The sequence below is a fragment of the Protopterus annectens genome, chromosome 5.part1, assembly GCF_019279795.1.
Source record: "Protopterus annectens isolate FY-2018-M chromosome 5.part1, PAN1.0, whole genome shotgun sequence".
Classification (NCBI taxonomy): domain Eukaryota; kingdom Metazoa; phylum Chordata; order Ceratodontiformes; family Protopteridae; genus Protopterus; species Protopterus annectens.
This window is the reverse complement of record NC_056736.1, coordinates 173130270-173144286: the sequence shown is the minus strand read 5'-3', so window position 1 is coordinate 173144286 and position 14017 is coordinate 173130270.

Here is a 14017-nt window from a genome sequence, read left to right as displayed (position 1 = left end):
GCATAAACTGTTATCTGACATCTTTACTGGGTGCAAGTTCATATGTCCTAAATTTTGGAAGCTAAACAAGACCTAAAATGTGTTTCCTGTTTTCTGTACTTTACAATTGGTTGAACTGCTGCCATACTGCAGAAAAAAAAATAACAGGAGACATGAAAATATTTAGTCGGACTGTTATTGTACTGCCGAAGGAAACATCTGAAATGTTAGGAGACCTGCAACTGTTTTCAGTAAATTGTTTTTACTTTCTGAAACTTTAGAACAAACTGTAAAATAATTTAAATACTACTAAGAAAGTGTATGAACAGACTTCAAAAGTTAATGGTATAACTGAGACTGAAACTATTTGTATTAAACGATGATGACAGGCTGCATTACTCTAGTCATGAACTGTGAAGCTGACAGTAGTACTTTATTTTTTTTATTTTGATGCTGCTGTCCTCGTACATAGGAGGTACTGTTGTATTGATATGTGGATGAATTATGGCAGAATAGATGTGGACTGTTCAGTCATTAGTTTACTGGTTTGGTGTGGTGGAAAACTGCCTGCAATTGCCATCAGCATTGCATCAAAGCAGTCTTTTTTCTGTGCAAGCTGTGTTTCCTTGCCAGATATATTCTACTAGGTTGGAGTCCAAACAGTGATGTGCAGTACCTCTTTGTCTTTTGTTCCTCCACTTTACGGAACCCCACAATCTCTCTATGTGTTGTGTGTGAACTCCTGTATCTGGATCCACAAAGTTGTACTTGTGATTGACTCTGTCATGGGTGAATCCAGCTTCTTCTAGTTGTTTGCTCTGATATGCCCACCAGGAGTCAGAGTAAATAGTGCTGCCCTCTTTTATGTACTCTGTTATTTTGCTAAATGATATTGAGGCTGTCCTATCAGTGATTTTTACAAGAAATGGCTCTCTGGTCTCCCTATATATCCCTCCAAATATCCACTGTTGAGGGAGGATACGACCAGCATAACTTTTACAATGAGTGAATAGGGTTTCATCTATTTCAAGTATATACCCTTGTCCTCCAATTTGTTTTTTTTTCCTGTTTCTCCATTTCCAGGACACAGACATCCCTTAAGTAGTTACTCCAGTCTATCACAATCTTGTCAGCCATGTCCATTTCTTCCTGACAAAATCTTATTGATGTTAACTGTTTACACCAGCAGCAAATGAAACGGACAGCAGTGGTAAAATTAATCCTACTGCCATCAAACCAATTTCCAGAATGAATACCAATATGTTGGTAGCATTTCTCTGAATTGCACATCCAGAATATTTGTTTTCCGAAGTACAATTTCATTGTATGTCTAGAACAGCATTCTTTACTTGCTGGTAAAATTCCATAATGCTGAAATAGTGCAATTGAGTCTTTTTCGCTCATTGGCAAATCTCACAAATGCATGTAGAAGATACAAAACTGTTGTGCTACTACAGAAAAAATAAATAAGTATAGAGATGTTCTTCCAAGATGTCAACTACAACTTTGACAACATTTGCTGCACGAGAAAAGGAACATGCATTAAGCATATCAGGACCAGGAAATCTAATAGGAGATGATGTTGGTAAATGGCAACCCTTAAGTAAAACATTAATTTCTCTAATGATTTAGTGATATTCGTACCTAAACTAAGTATTTGGTGAAGGATAACATTGCCTGTGTGATTTTGTATGTCTTGTTTGTACTATTTACACATCGGGAAGTGTATTACCACAACCACAAATATCTGGTTGTGATAATGCGCAAGTACATTTTTTTTCAAAATCAAAAAATCAGCATTCTCAGTCCTTGTTTATATGGTGAGAGAAGGGGTAGCTGTAAGTCATTATATATTTATTTAAAAGACTGACTGCCTTGGAAAAAATTAAGAAATATTTTAATGAGAGCACACTCCTGACACACAAGATGTACAATCACAGTTATTGCAAGATTTTCAAAAAGAAGACATATTAGGAAGAACTTTTGATCGGAAATCAGTTTAAAAAATAAGCTGCCTTCCATTTTGTAGATATAAGGGCATGCCTACAGAACATGAGATAAAAGTGGATATAATTACATTATTTACTAGGAATAACACATATTATTGAATGCAACATGATTTTATGAATGTAACATCGTGCTGGACCTGTCTATTCATAATCACTAACTCAGTGTAAAATAAAAGATTGTGGTGGTAAAAGCAGTCCATGTAGGGTTCAGCAAAGCCTGGAACCATATACAGAGTCACTCAGTAGATAAAGAACACAGGTGATCAACCAGAAAAGGAGAACTGGTTCAAAAAACTCACTGGGTAGGATAAATCTAGAGTGTTGGAAATTGATCACTGTAAGAAGAAGGTAACATGACAAATATTTACCAGGGTTTTTTGGTTGTATCAGTCTCATGTCATTGAGATCAAGCAATGTTTCAACCTGTGTTAATTCTATTAAGCAAACTCAATTATATCCACTTTCAGTGCTAATAGAGATTTCTCTTTACCTCAATGTTGTGTGACTGTGGATTAGGTATTAGTATGTACAGGTGTGTTTATGCGCACACGTGTGTGTGTGTGTGTGTGTGTGTGTGTGTGTGTGTGTGTGTGTGTGTGTGTGTGTGTGTGTGTGTGTTTGTATGCATGTGTGAGTGCATTTTCTGCAACAAGGTACCACTCCTGCAGAATACAACTTATTTTATACTTTGAAAAAAGTAACTTTCTTTCATTGTATTAGAACTTCTAGGAAGTTGCTTTGATCTAGTAGCATGAATCCTAGAAATGTTACCTCTCCTCATCACTATCATATCTTATGTATTATAAGCTCAAAAAATATTGCTGGAGACATCATCTTTGTACTACCATTCAGAAAAGAAACAAAAATCTTTTATATGCATCTGTCCCGGTCCCCTTCAATAATACACATAACACCAACTGACATTCAACGACATTTATTAATTTCAAACATAATTTTATTACATCATTTCAAATATGAGTTCTAATACAATAACCTTGTACTCACAACATGTTAAATCCTTATAACATATATAAGAGCAGCATGCCCAACTCACCCTATCCAAATAAACAATGTCCATGCCTCTGCTCACTTATTTTATCAGTCAAGCATTGTCAATAAGCAGTGTCCATACCTCTGCTCACTTATTTATCAGTCAAGCAACATCCACTGCTCATATTTATCCCCAAATCATTGCATCAACCCCAACACCAAGAGGGGGAAAAGAAGAGGGACAAGTCTGCCCCTCTTCTCCACCTACTATCCTGATCACAGGTTGCTCCCCCTCTCCTACATAAGATCATTCACCAGACCTTCCAAAACTAAATTTAAATGTACATTAAACAATTCTAAACCAAACTCACTCAAGTGTACCCCATGAGATCTAATCCAAACTGGGTCCCTGCCATTGAAATCACAGTGTTCTATCATATACATACCCAATGTCTGCAACTGTTGTGCCAGCCTATAGTTAATAAACCACAGTACATGCTCCAAAGCCTTAAAACTAACAGCATTCTACCAATGCAAACGTGATACTATCTCTGACCAAACAATGCACATGCCTGGATATAACATCTGCAACATAAACAAATCCTCCCTTATCGTATCCACCAACTGGGTCTTAGGAATTGACCCTAAATCATTACCAGCCAAGTGTACCACCAATATTCACGGAAATCCCAACTGTGACCGAATCACTTCAATTTTATCCATAAGCTTCATCCCCCAAAGACCTCTAATACCATGTCAGCTAACTGTCTACCCCAACCAGCGCAAACCCAAGTCCTTTCCATCCATCCTAACTGCTCCCCTCTTCACCGCCCAATGGATATACGAATAGCCCAAGATGACAATTTTCTTTCCTGAAAGAGAAAAAAAGTGGTTAATTATCAGTTGCATCCATTACCTAATATAAGATAAAAAGGCACTTTAAGACCACATTTCCACTCTCCAGATGACCTCAGTGGACCTGCCTTTCCTCACCAGATCTGATGCCCTACCAATAAGAAAAAAATGAGTGGAAATCCTTTCACCTGGAAAACCCACACAGCACAATGCCCATCTCTTTACATGTACAAACTAATTACCAGTTACTCACCTTACCCATTCTCAACTGAAAGACCAATTCCTGAGGGTCCCCCAAATAAGTCCACATCAATGCTGAAGCCCAACCCACTGGACAAAGCCTTGCACACCTCTCTTTCCCAAGAACTATCTGCATGCCTTTACCAAACTGATCCATTTTAAACCTATGTAAGCAAATGTGCACTGATCCTGGAAAAAACATAGCATCTGTCAAAACTAATCATCCCTAACAACTCTGACACCAAAAATACCTCCACAAATACAAAGTAACCCACAAAACACAGGCCACTGACTCACCCACCATTAAGGCAAAAGCCCTCAATAAGACTCTCAAAATCTGTCTCTTCAACAGCCAATGTATATCCATATGCACTCCAGCAACTCTACTCCATCCTCTCAACATATGCCCCACCATCCAGGACTTTGAAAAATCATCCAACCCAGCCACTTGTGCAAATATACTAATCGTTGCCAAATCTACCTTAACCAATTTCACTGTCACTCTGCCCCCAAGCCAGAGCCAATCATCGCAGTAAAATCTCCTCCAACCACACGTCTTCATCCTCAGACAACTGAATAATAAATTTATCAAAATCAGTTAATGCCCTACCATAATCTTTCCTGGTAGACACCGCACAAGAATGCTGCACTAACCTCCTGCTTATGTCAACCCAAGATGTTGCACCTCATCTGGCAACACCACTGGCTCTTCCTCTGCCCCTGGGCCCAACTGTCAGAACCCAGAAAACTGAAATCAAGACAAGCTGTCAGCAATCTCATTCCTAACCCCTGCCTCATACACCCCTGTGAACGAAAAATGTATTGATAAACTCTGCAAAACCAACTTACGTAACACCCACAACAACAATTTGGATCTCGCAGTCTTTGCTTGCAAAACTCACACCACTGCCATATTATCTGAGTTCAAATTACCCTCTTTCCAAACTACCGACACAACCCAGATTGGCATTAACTCCAAAAAGGCAACATCCCTTTTTCCACTCATCCTTCCAATCCGTCAGCCAATTAGCCACAAACCACTACCCTCCAACAAATACACACATTCCAATAGCCCCAGCTGCATCCATAAACAATTGCAGTCCCTCTTGACAAACCCATTCCATCTACCAAAAAGAGAAACCATTAAACCAGTCCAAAAAGGATAAATAAAGTACCAGATCAGCTCGCAGCAATTTGTTAATCCTGACCCAATGATGCTTGCTCTTCCTTCCTTTTAACAAAAAGGCCACTGACCTTCAAAAGATATACCCTGGATGAACTGCTCAATATGCAAAATTCAGAAGTTCCAAAAAGCTCCATAACCTCCAGGATCTGCACCTTCTACTTGGATACCACCCAACCAATCTTCTTCATTCGGGCTATCTTATCAGCTGGCAAGCAAAATAACCCCAGCTAAGCATCTACCAATAATCCTAAACCTTCAAACGCTCCCTCAAACACATCACCTACTATCAAGAAAACATCTAAATAAAGCACCACCCTCTTTGTGTTGACCCACTGCTGCCATACCCCATGCAGTACTATGCTAAATTTCTCAAAAGTAACACAAGCCACTGAACATCCCATTGGCATAGTCTTATCAAAGTAAAACTTGTTCCCTGCTACTGTGCCTAATAATGGCCACTCCTCCTCATGTACCAGCAAAAGTTGAAAGGCAGATTCAATGTTTACCTTCACTAACCACAGATTGTTAAACCCCTGAATAACCTTCACAGCGTCATCCAGAGATGCATAACTGACCTTGGCATCTTCAGCTGTAATGAAATCTATAACAGAGATCCCTTCCAGATACAATAAATGGTAAATAAGCCAAAACTCACCAGCCACATTTATGAAGCAAACCCAATGGTGAAAGCTTAAAACTCTCAAGGGGGGGGGGTTATCAAAAGGCCCCAGCAACCTGTCCACCTGTCGGTCCTTCTCTACTAAACCCTCCAAGACATCTTTCTTCTCCTTCTTACAAACTATCCCATCCCCAACTACCCTTGATTTAAATCATTACATCCAAAGGACTCCTCCAGGTGCATCTGCAGTTAACACCTACTGATACCTCTAGACATCAAATATTGCTTGTTCATATTTACATCAATAATTCCTAAACCATGCTATGTACAGGGTTTTAAAAAACTTCATGTTAAAGTTTGCAGAATACCAAATTAAACTGCATTAATATTTGACATCTGTCTAGTGCAGGTAAAAAGATATTAACTGTTATTTTTATGATATGAATTTATATAGATATAATTGTCATATTTTTCTAAATATCTCAACAACCAAGTAACACAGACAGAACTACTTAGCCTAATATGAAAGCTGTCAGCTAGATGAATAAAATGCTCCAAACAGTATCTATGTAACTTGAGTGGTTGCTAAGATATTATAAGTTGCTTACAAAATATTACAAATGTAATAGTTACTGTGTTTACTGTGACTTGTAAACTACAGTTTAAGACCTAGAACCTAAAGAATACTATCATTATAAAAATAGCTTCTGCTGAAGAGTTTGCTGTTTATGCTTCTTTCATAATCCCTATGGTTCCAGAGATATGAATATTTGTTTGAAATTTGAGGACATAATTTGATTCTGTTAAAAAGCTTAGGCTCCATCCATTGGAAGTTACAGTGCAAACTTCCTTAGCTCTATTGAAGTAAAGAAGTTAATAGAAAACCCCTGAGAAACCCCTTAATTATCTCTTCCTTAGGAGAAGAATCGGGAAACTGCTGGAGCATACACTGCAATGCCTCCACCTTAACGGGAGAATGAGTCCCCTTGCTAACCAAAACGACACCCACTCCCTATAACCCTAGCTTGGAGATTCAGAAACCACTGGAAAGAGGAAGGGAAAAACACCCACTTTGATTAAAAATGAACCCAAAGTCACCAAATGTGCCTCCTGCCAACCACAGTGCACTGCTGAATGGCTCCTCACACACATTGAACAAGCATACAAGAACTTACACCCTACCCATGAGCAACACCCTGTGTTAAAATCTCAACACACTCACCCCCTTCTCCCCCTCTGCTGACCATCCCAAAAGTATTCATCATGGTAGTTAGCAATATATCCGGATGTCTAACTTCACAGCGGAGACAGTGGTTAACTGCTTTCTGCTTCCAAACCCTCTGGTCATACCTGTCACAACCAAACAGTCCCTGGCCACAAATGTTGAGCTTCCTGAATCATAATGAAATAAGCCAAAATTGCCATGGCCAAAGAAGTATAACTTTGCAGCCAGACTGCCATATAATAGACAAAACCTACCACCAAATTATTCCACGTCAGTGGTCATAGCCTATCTTCTCTCCTCCTTCCCCATGCTGGTAATGTTGACAGAAGATCATTGCCATTCACCATCTCTGATTCCACCAATATTTGCACCCCTTCTGCATCAATTAATTCAAAGACATCAACATACTCTCCTTTCCAAATCTTCTCCTTAACTGAGGATGGTATGTGAGAAGTCAGGAAAACTGTCCCTGCCACTTGACCCAAACCTTGCATAGCTAACCAATCACCTGTCTGTATGCCAAAATTTGACCAAACTTCAGAACATGATCCTACACCCTTTGAGATGACCCCAAGCTACCCATCAACCCCCTTCACTCACCACCCCGTTGCTTGCTTCACCCTGTTCCATCTTGCAACCTTACTGCATATCCCCTACAGACCCTCCACCTTCCCCGAACCCTGATAGACATCATCCCCAGCTATCGCACAATCATTCCAGACAAACCCAAAACCTAGCCTACCTAATAGCACAATATCATTACCTGTTATTGCATCTTTAGTTATGCCAGATGCTTGAGAATCCACAGGAACCACATCTCTTGACTCCTCTGCCTGCTTACCATGAGATGCCAATCTGATTTTCTGAGCCAGATGTCATCTCTTCCAACTGGACTATATCATCAGCCATTCTGGACTTATTATTAGGCACCTACTGAAAGAGCTCCTCCACCTGCACCACAGTGGCCTCCCACCTCTGCCATAAATTCTGAAAATTCTCCATCTGCACAAAAGGAAGACACATTAAGACTCCTAGAAAAACTTAATATGCCTGAAGTGACAGTAAACACAAGACAAAATACTGTGAAAGTAAAAGGGACAAATTACATAAAATCATCAACTACATCAATGGTAAACATGACAATTAATCTAACTGGCAATACTATCCTCACCCACTTCCTATAACCCAATAAGTTGGAAGGATCACATGAAAAAAACAAACAAGTCTGGCCAGCAATATAAAGAAAAGTTGCCCGATGCAGCAGCCAAGCTCACTCAGTCTACTTTCTTGCTCCTTTACTCTCTCTGTCATTTTTTTCTTCTAAAAATGTTTTCCAATTTAAATTATACAATTTGCTCCCACCTATTTGGGTATTCATAATATCTCTTACGTTTAATGATAAAAACTACTTCACAGTTAGAAAACAAGAAAGAGAACAACTAAAAAAAATATGTTCATCATAGAAACTATTCAACTCCCATATTTATTTATGTCCCTATCATTATAATGTATTCCATGCAACCAGTACTAGAAAACTGCTTTGCAGCAAAGCTGTCAACATGCAGATATCCGCCATGTGCAAAGTACCATATACAGTAAGAGACCTTGTTATTGTACGTGTTCTTACTATCTGCCATTTGCACATATTAGCACAATATATTTTCAGGTAGTGCACATATGCTTTGTTTTTTTTATAAATGTGTAGCTAAATATTCTAGATTTAACTGGATTTAGCTACTTTCTATACACCTGCATGGGTTTCTTTATACAGGCATTATATAGACTATGCGCAATTACAAATTTGTACATGCATACTTATGTTTTGGTTAATACTGCCCTCTAGATCAGAGGAAGGATACAATCATCAACAGCAAAGATAGTGAAACAGAGAAATGCATGATTTTACTTTTCCTTACTTGTTGCTTTTTCTTTTTTTTTTTATTTAACTGTTCACAGAAATAGCTGCAACTTGACTTTATTTTTCCAAAACTTTCAGATTTACTAATTTGAGTCACTTTTTGCCTTTACATGTTTTGGAACAGATCACCCCTGAACCCTACCTCAGACTCCAAAAGAAAAAATCTTGCCAGTATTTTGTGGGAGTAAGATTAATAAAAGCCAGTGATACCAGTCAATACTGTGAGCATCTTTTACCCAGAAATGCTAAGCACCATTTGCAAGTGAAGTTCATTGTCAAGCTAGTGTTAATTCACTACCCTTTTTTCCCAAGCACAAATTGCTTGCCTGTGCTTCTCAACCACCCCACCCTCCCCTGTAATGGTCAGTGCCAGACTGAGTATGCTCACAAATAACTGTTAGTTGCAAGCACAACACAACCCATGAAAAACCATCCTTAGTTGCATGGCATGGTGGATTACAGCAGTGTCCTACAGGTGTGATGGGCTTGGGATTTAAACCAGGCAGGGGTGTTTATTTGATTGGGAGGTTGGCATAATGGTTAAGGTATTTACCTTGCAAACACAAAGTGCAGGATTTAATTCTCACATGGTGCAATTAGTTAGGCTTAAAATGGCTCACAAGGACAGGTAGTCAAGTACTAGTCTGTGAACCTATATGGTTAAGAAGTAACAAAAATTTTAGCCCTGTCCCACTACTCAGTCTCATACAGACTGCTCAGAGGTGACCTGTGTCTGGGATACAATGCCATCTCAGACCCAGCCTTGATGGAGTTACTGCATATCCATAAGTCAAACTCCACTCATGCAACCTGCATGCAAGGCTTCAACCTGGTCTATGACATTAATAGAAGGTTTTGGCAGGATAGATTTGTGTCCCAAAGACTCCCCCATCTGTGGAGTAGACTCCCTCTCCATGTCAGGCAGGGTGCATCTTTAGCCCTCTTTAAGAGAAACCTGGATAACTGTATGAGAAACAGAAAATACACCCCTGGGATCCCATCTGTTTCTTTGATGGACAGGGGAAACAGTTGCTGACTTTGTGGGAACATGGGCAAAATTCTTGGCTAGGCTTATGAGGGTGAATAGCCTAGTATTATCCGATGAACCTCTGAACATAGCAGCTCAGCAAAGTAAAAGAAGCTGCCAGCCCATACCAGTGCCACCAACGCAATTCTCCCTGACTCCTAACCAAACTCCCAAGGATGCCAGTCTGCCTACCCACTCCCAGAGCAAACATTTGCATGACAACACATCAGCAATGATCAACTGACATAGCAAGCTAGCAGAGCTCCACATAAGCACCAGTAAAACTCAAAAACCATACCACATGCCTATACCCAAACCTGACATACTAATTATACTACTTTTTCCCTTTTTTGGAACATTATCTTGCTTTACTGAAGTTAAAGATGCCCAAATGGAACTACCTGAAAACCACCAAGACAGACTTTGAAGAAACCAACTATAAGACATTCTGACAACCAAAGCCATAACCTAAGAATTAGCTCAGTAATAATTAAACTAATCTTATAAGAATATACCTGAGACCATGAGCAGCTGAACCCCTAATGTAAACTTAAAGCAACTCTAATTCCATTGGCAACAAGAACAAAACAAAACAAAACAAAAAAAACTTTAATCTCACCTCCATGCCCTCTATTGTTAATCCAAGGCCTTCCTGTGCTCTGAAGTACCTACAGCTAATCACAGGCATAAGGTGGCTGTGGTGGTGCAGCGTTTAGCATTGTTACCTCACAACAAGAGATTTTCCGATTTGATTCTCGGCTGGGATGGGTTCTGTGCAGAGTGTACATGTCTTCCTTGTGGTCATGTGGGTTTCCTCCAGGTAGTCCAGTTTCCTCAACATTCCAAAGACATGCAGTAGGTGGATTGGACACTATAAATTGGCTGTAGGTGTGAGTGTGTGGAATGGATGAACTACCACAGCAGGGCTAGCCACTCAGTGGTGTACACCTTGGCTCAAGATGATTGTCACTGCTGAAGTGACACCTTGACCCCATGTGCAAAATGGGAAAAGAGGTTGAAGATGGATGGATGGATCTCATTGTTGAAAGGTATCAGTCAGGAGAAGGGTACAAACATTTTTCCACAGCATTGGATATACCATGGAACACGGTGAAGACAGTCATCCAAAAAAGTGAAGAAAATATGGGACAACAGTGATGTTGCGAAGAACTGGGTAGCCCTCAAAAATTGATCAAAAGACATGATGAAAACTGATCAGGGAAGCTGCCAAGAGACCTACAGCAACACTGAAGGAGCTGCAGGAATTTCTGTCAAGTACTGGTAGTGTACTACACATGGCAACAATTTCCTGTATTCTCCATATGTCTGGACTATGGGGTATGGTTGCAAGATGGAAGTCTTTTCTTACACAGAAAAACATCCAGGCCCAGTTAAAATTTGCAAAACAATACATCAAGTCTCCCAAAAGCATGTGGGAAATGTGTTATGGTCTGATAAGACCAAGGCTGAACTTTGTGGCCACAATTCCAAAAGGTATGTTTGGCACAAAAACAACAGTTCACATCACCAAAAGAACACCATCCCCACAGTGAAGCATGGTGGTGGCAGTATCATACCTTGGGGTGCTTTTCTTCAGCTGGAACTGATTCTTTAGTCAAGGTGGAGGGAATTATGAACAGTAACAAATACCAGTCACATTTGGCCCAAAACCTTCAGGCATCTGCTAGAAAGCTGAATATGAAGAGGCATTTTACCTTTCAACACAACAATGACCCCAAGCATACATCCATGTCAACAAACAAATGACTTCACCAGAAGAAAATAAAGTTTTGGAATGGCCCAGCCAGAGCCCAGGCTTAAATCCAATAGAAAATCTGTGGGGTGACCTGAAGAAGGCTGTGCACAAGAGATGCCCTCATAATCTGATAGATTTGGAGAGCTTTTGCAAGAAAGAGTGTGCAAATATTGTCAAGTTAAGATGTGCCATGCTGATAGACTCCTACCCAAGAAGACTGAATGTTGAAATGCTTCAACAAAGTATTAGTTTAAGGGTGTGCACAGACAACAAAGTAGTTTAAGGGTGTGCACACTTATGCGACCAGCACATTGTATGTTTTTTATTTTTTATATATTTTTCCCCTAACAGATTTGTTTGTTTTTCAATTGAATTGTACAGGTTATAGGTCACATTAAAGGTGGAAAAAGTTTTGAAATGATTTATTGTGTTCTCATTTTTTTTATATCACAAAAACCTGGCATTTAAGAGGGGTGTGTAAACTTCTTATATCCATTGTAAATGTATATATGGGTCAATTAAATACTAGTGACTCTATAGTAAGTTGACATCTGTTTAGTCAACAGAATTTCATCAGCCAAAGAGATAGTAGACAGGTGTGTTAGATCGCACAATACCCATGGCAGGGGAATATGTGCTTTCCCCAATATTGTGCAATCTCAGAGTTGGCATATATAATTAGTAGACAGAGTGGGGGGGGGTTGCAGGGGGGGTGGTTCCCCCTGCAAAAACTACCCCAGGGATTCAATAAACTCTGCGCAGGAATAGTGCTATTCCTGCACAGAGTTAACCGTGTCCATTTCCACACAGGCCTAACAGCAGCGTGCCTTTCATATTCATGAAGGTGCACTACTGATAAAGGCTATACAAATACCAACAGTGAATGAGTGCAGGGGGTGTGCTCCAGTAGTGCTTGCACAGTTAACATGCCGACTCCACCCAGAAAGTGCTGTACAGCACTTTGTAAAAGTATTTTGTCATAATATTAGGGAACTTCTTTAATATTAAGCCAGTATTTCAGTGTCCACAGACGCTGAAATGAAATACATAGGGGAGAAAGAAAGCAATGCAGGGAGTGTGTAACAGGTTCTGTCACATACCCCATGCATTGTAAAAGTGCCGTATGGCCATAGCCCCTTACCTCACAACCCAGAAAAGCAAGAAATCTGGACAAAGGCACAAATAATGGGGGGCCAAAGCCATAAAAATAGGGACACTTTTAAATAATGCTCTTACAAACTTAGAAAGTTGATAGAAAACAGGTTATGCATTAGCATGAATTCTCTGAAGGATAGAAGTCTGAAACTCAAATGTATGCCATTATCTCCTGACTGCAGTTCTCAATGACTTGCCAGAAAACCACAATTTAATCAGAAACAGGCCAAAAATATGAGATATTCTGGAAATTCTGCAAAAATCTGTAACATTGAGAAATATGCATAGCTCTCAACTGTACAGGTTTCCTCAGAATGCCTAGATGCCTGCCTCACATACCTCTTAACCTCCTAGAGCAAGAACGATGTACAAAACCATAAATAATGGGGGGACAAAAGCAGATAAATAGGGACACATTCTAAAAATTGCACTGATAAACCCAAAAATTGACAGAATAAAACGTTTGCAGTAGCAGGGACATCCTGTAGTGTATGCAGACTAAAACACAAATGTCTGTTACGTGAAAGCTCCATACTGCCATAGCAGTTAACTGTACAGGTGTCTGCAGAATGGCAAGATGCCTTCCCCACATACGTCTCACCCTCCTAGAGCAATAAAGCAGTACAAAGCCATAAATAATGACTGGACAAAGACACAGAAATATTGACACATTTTAAAAAGTGCACTGACAAACCCAAAAGCTGACAGAATAAAAGGTTTACAGTAGCACAGACTTTCTGCAGGGTATGAAGACTGATACAGAAATGTCTGCCATCTGAAAGTGCTCATAAATAGTTAAAAAAAAAACATTTTCCATACAAAGGCATGTTTAAGCATAGCTGAGTGGGTGTGTGCATTATGGCCCTCTGCCTAACATTGCTTAAACACCCCAGAGGAGATAAATAAAAATGTACAGCTGAAATCCACAAACCAAAATAGTGTAGTGGTTAGAATCCCGGCTTTACAGGCAGGCATTCACTATTTGAGTACCAAGACAGGCAATTTATTTTTACATGGGAAAGCAGGGTTAAAATCATTATTTTCATCTTAAAGTATTT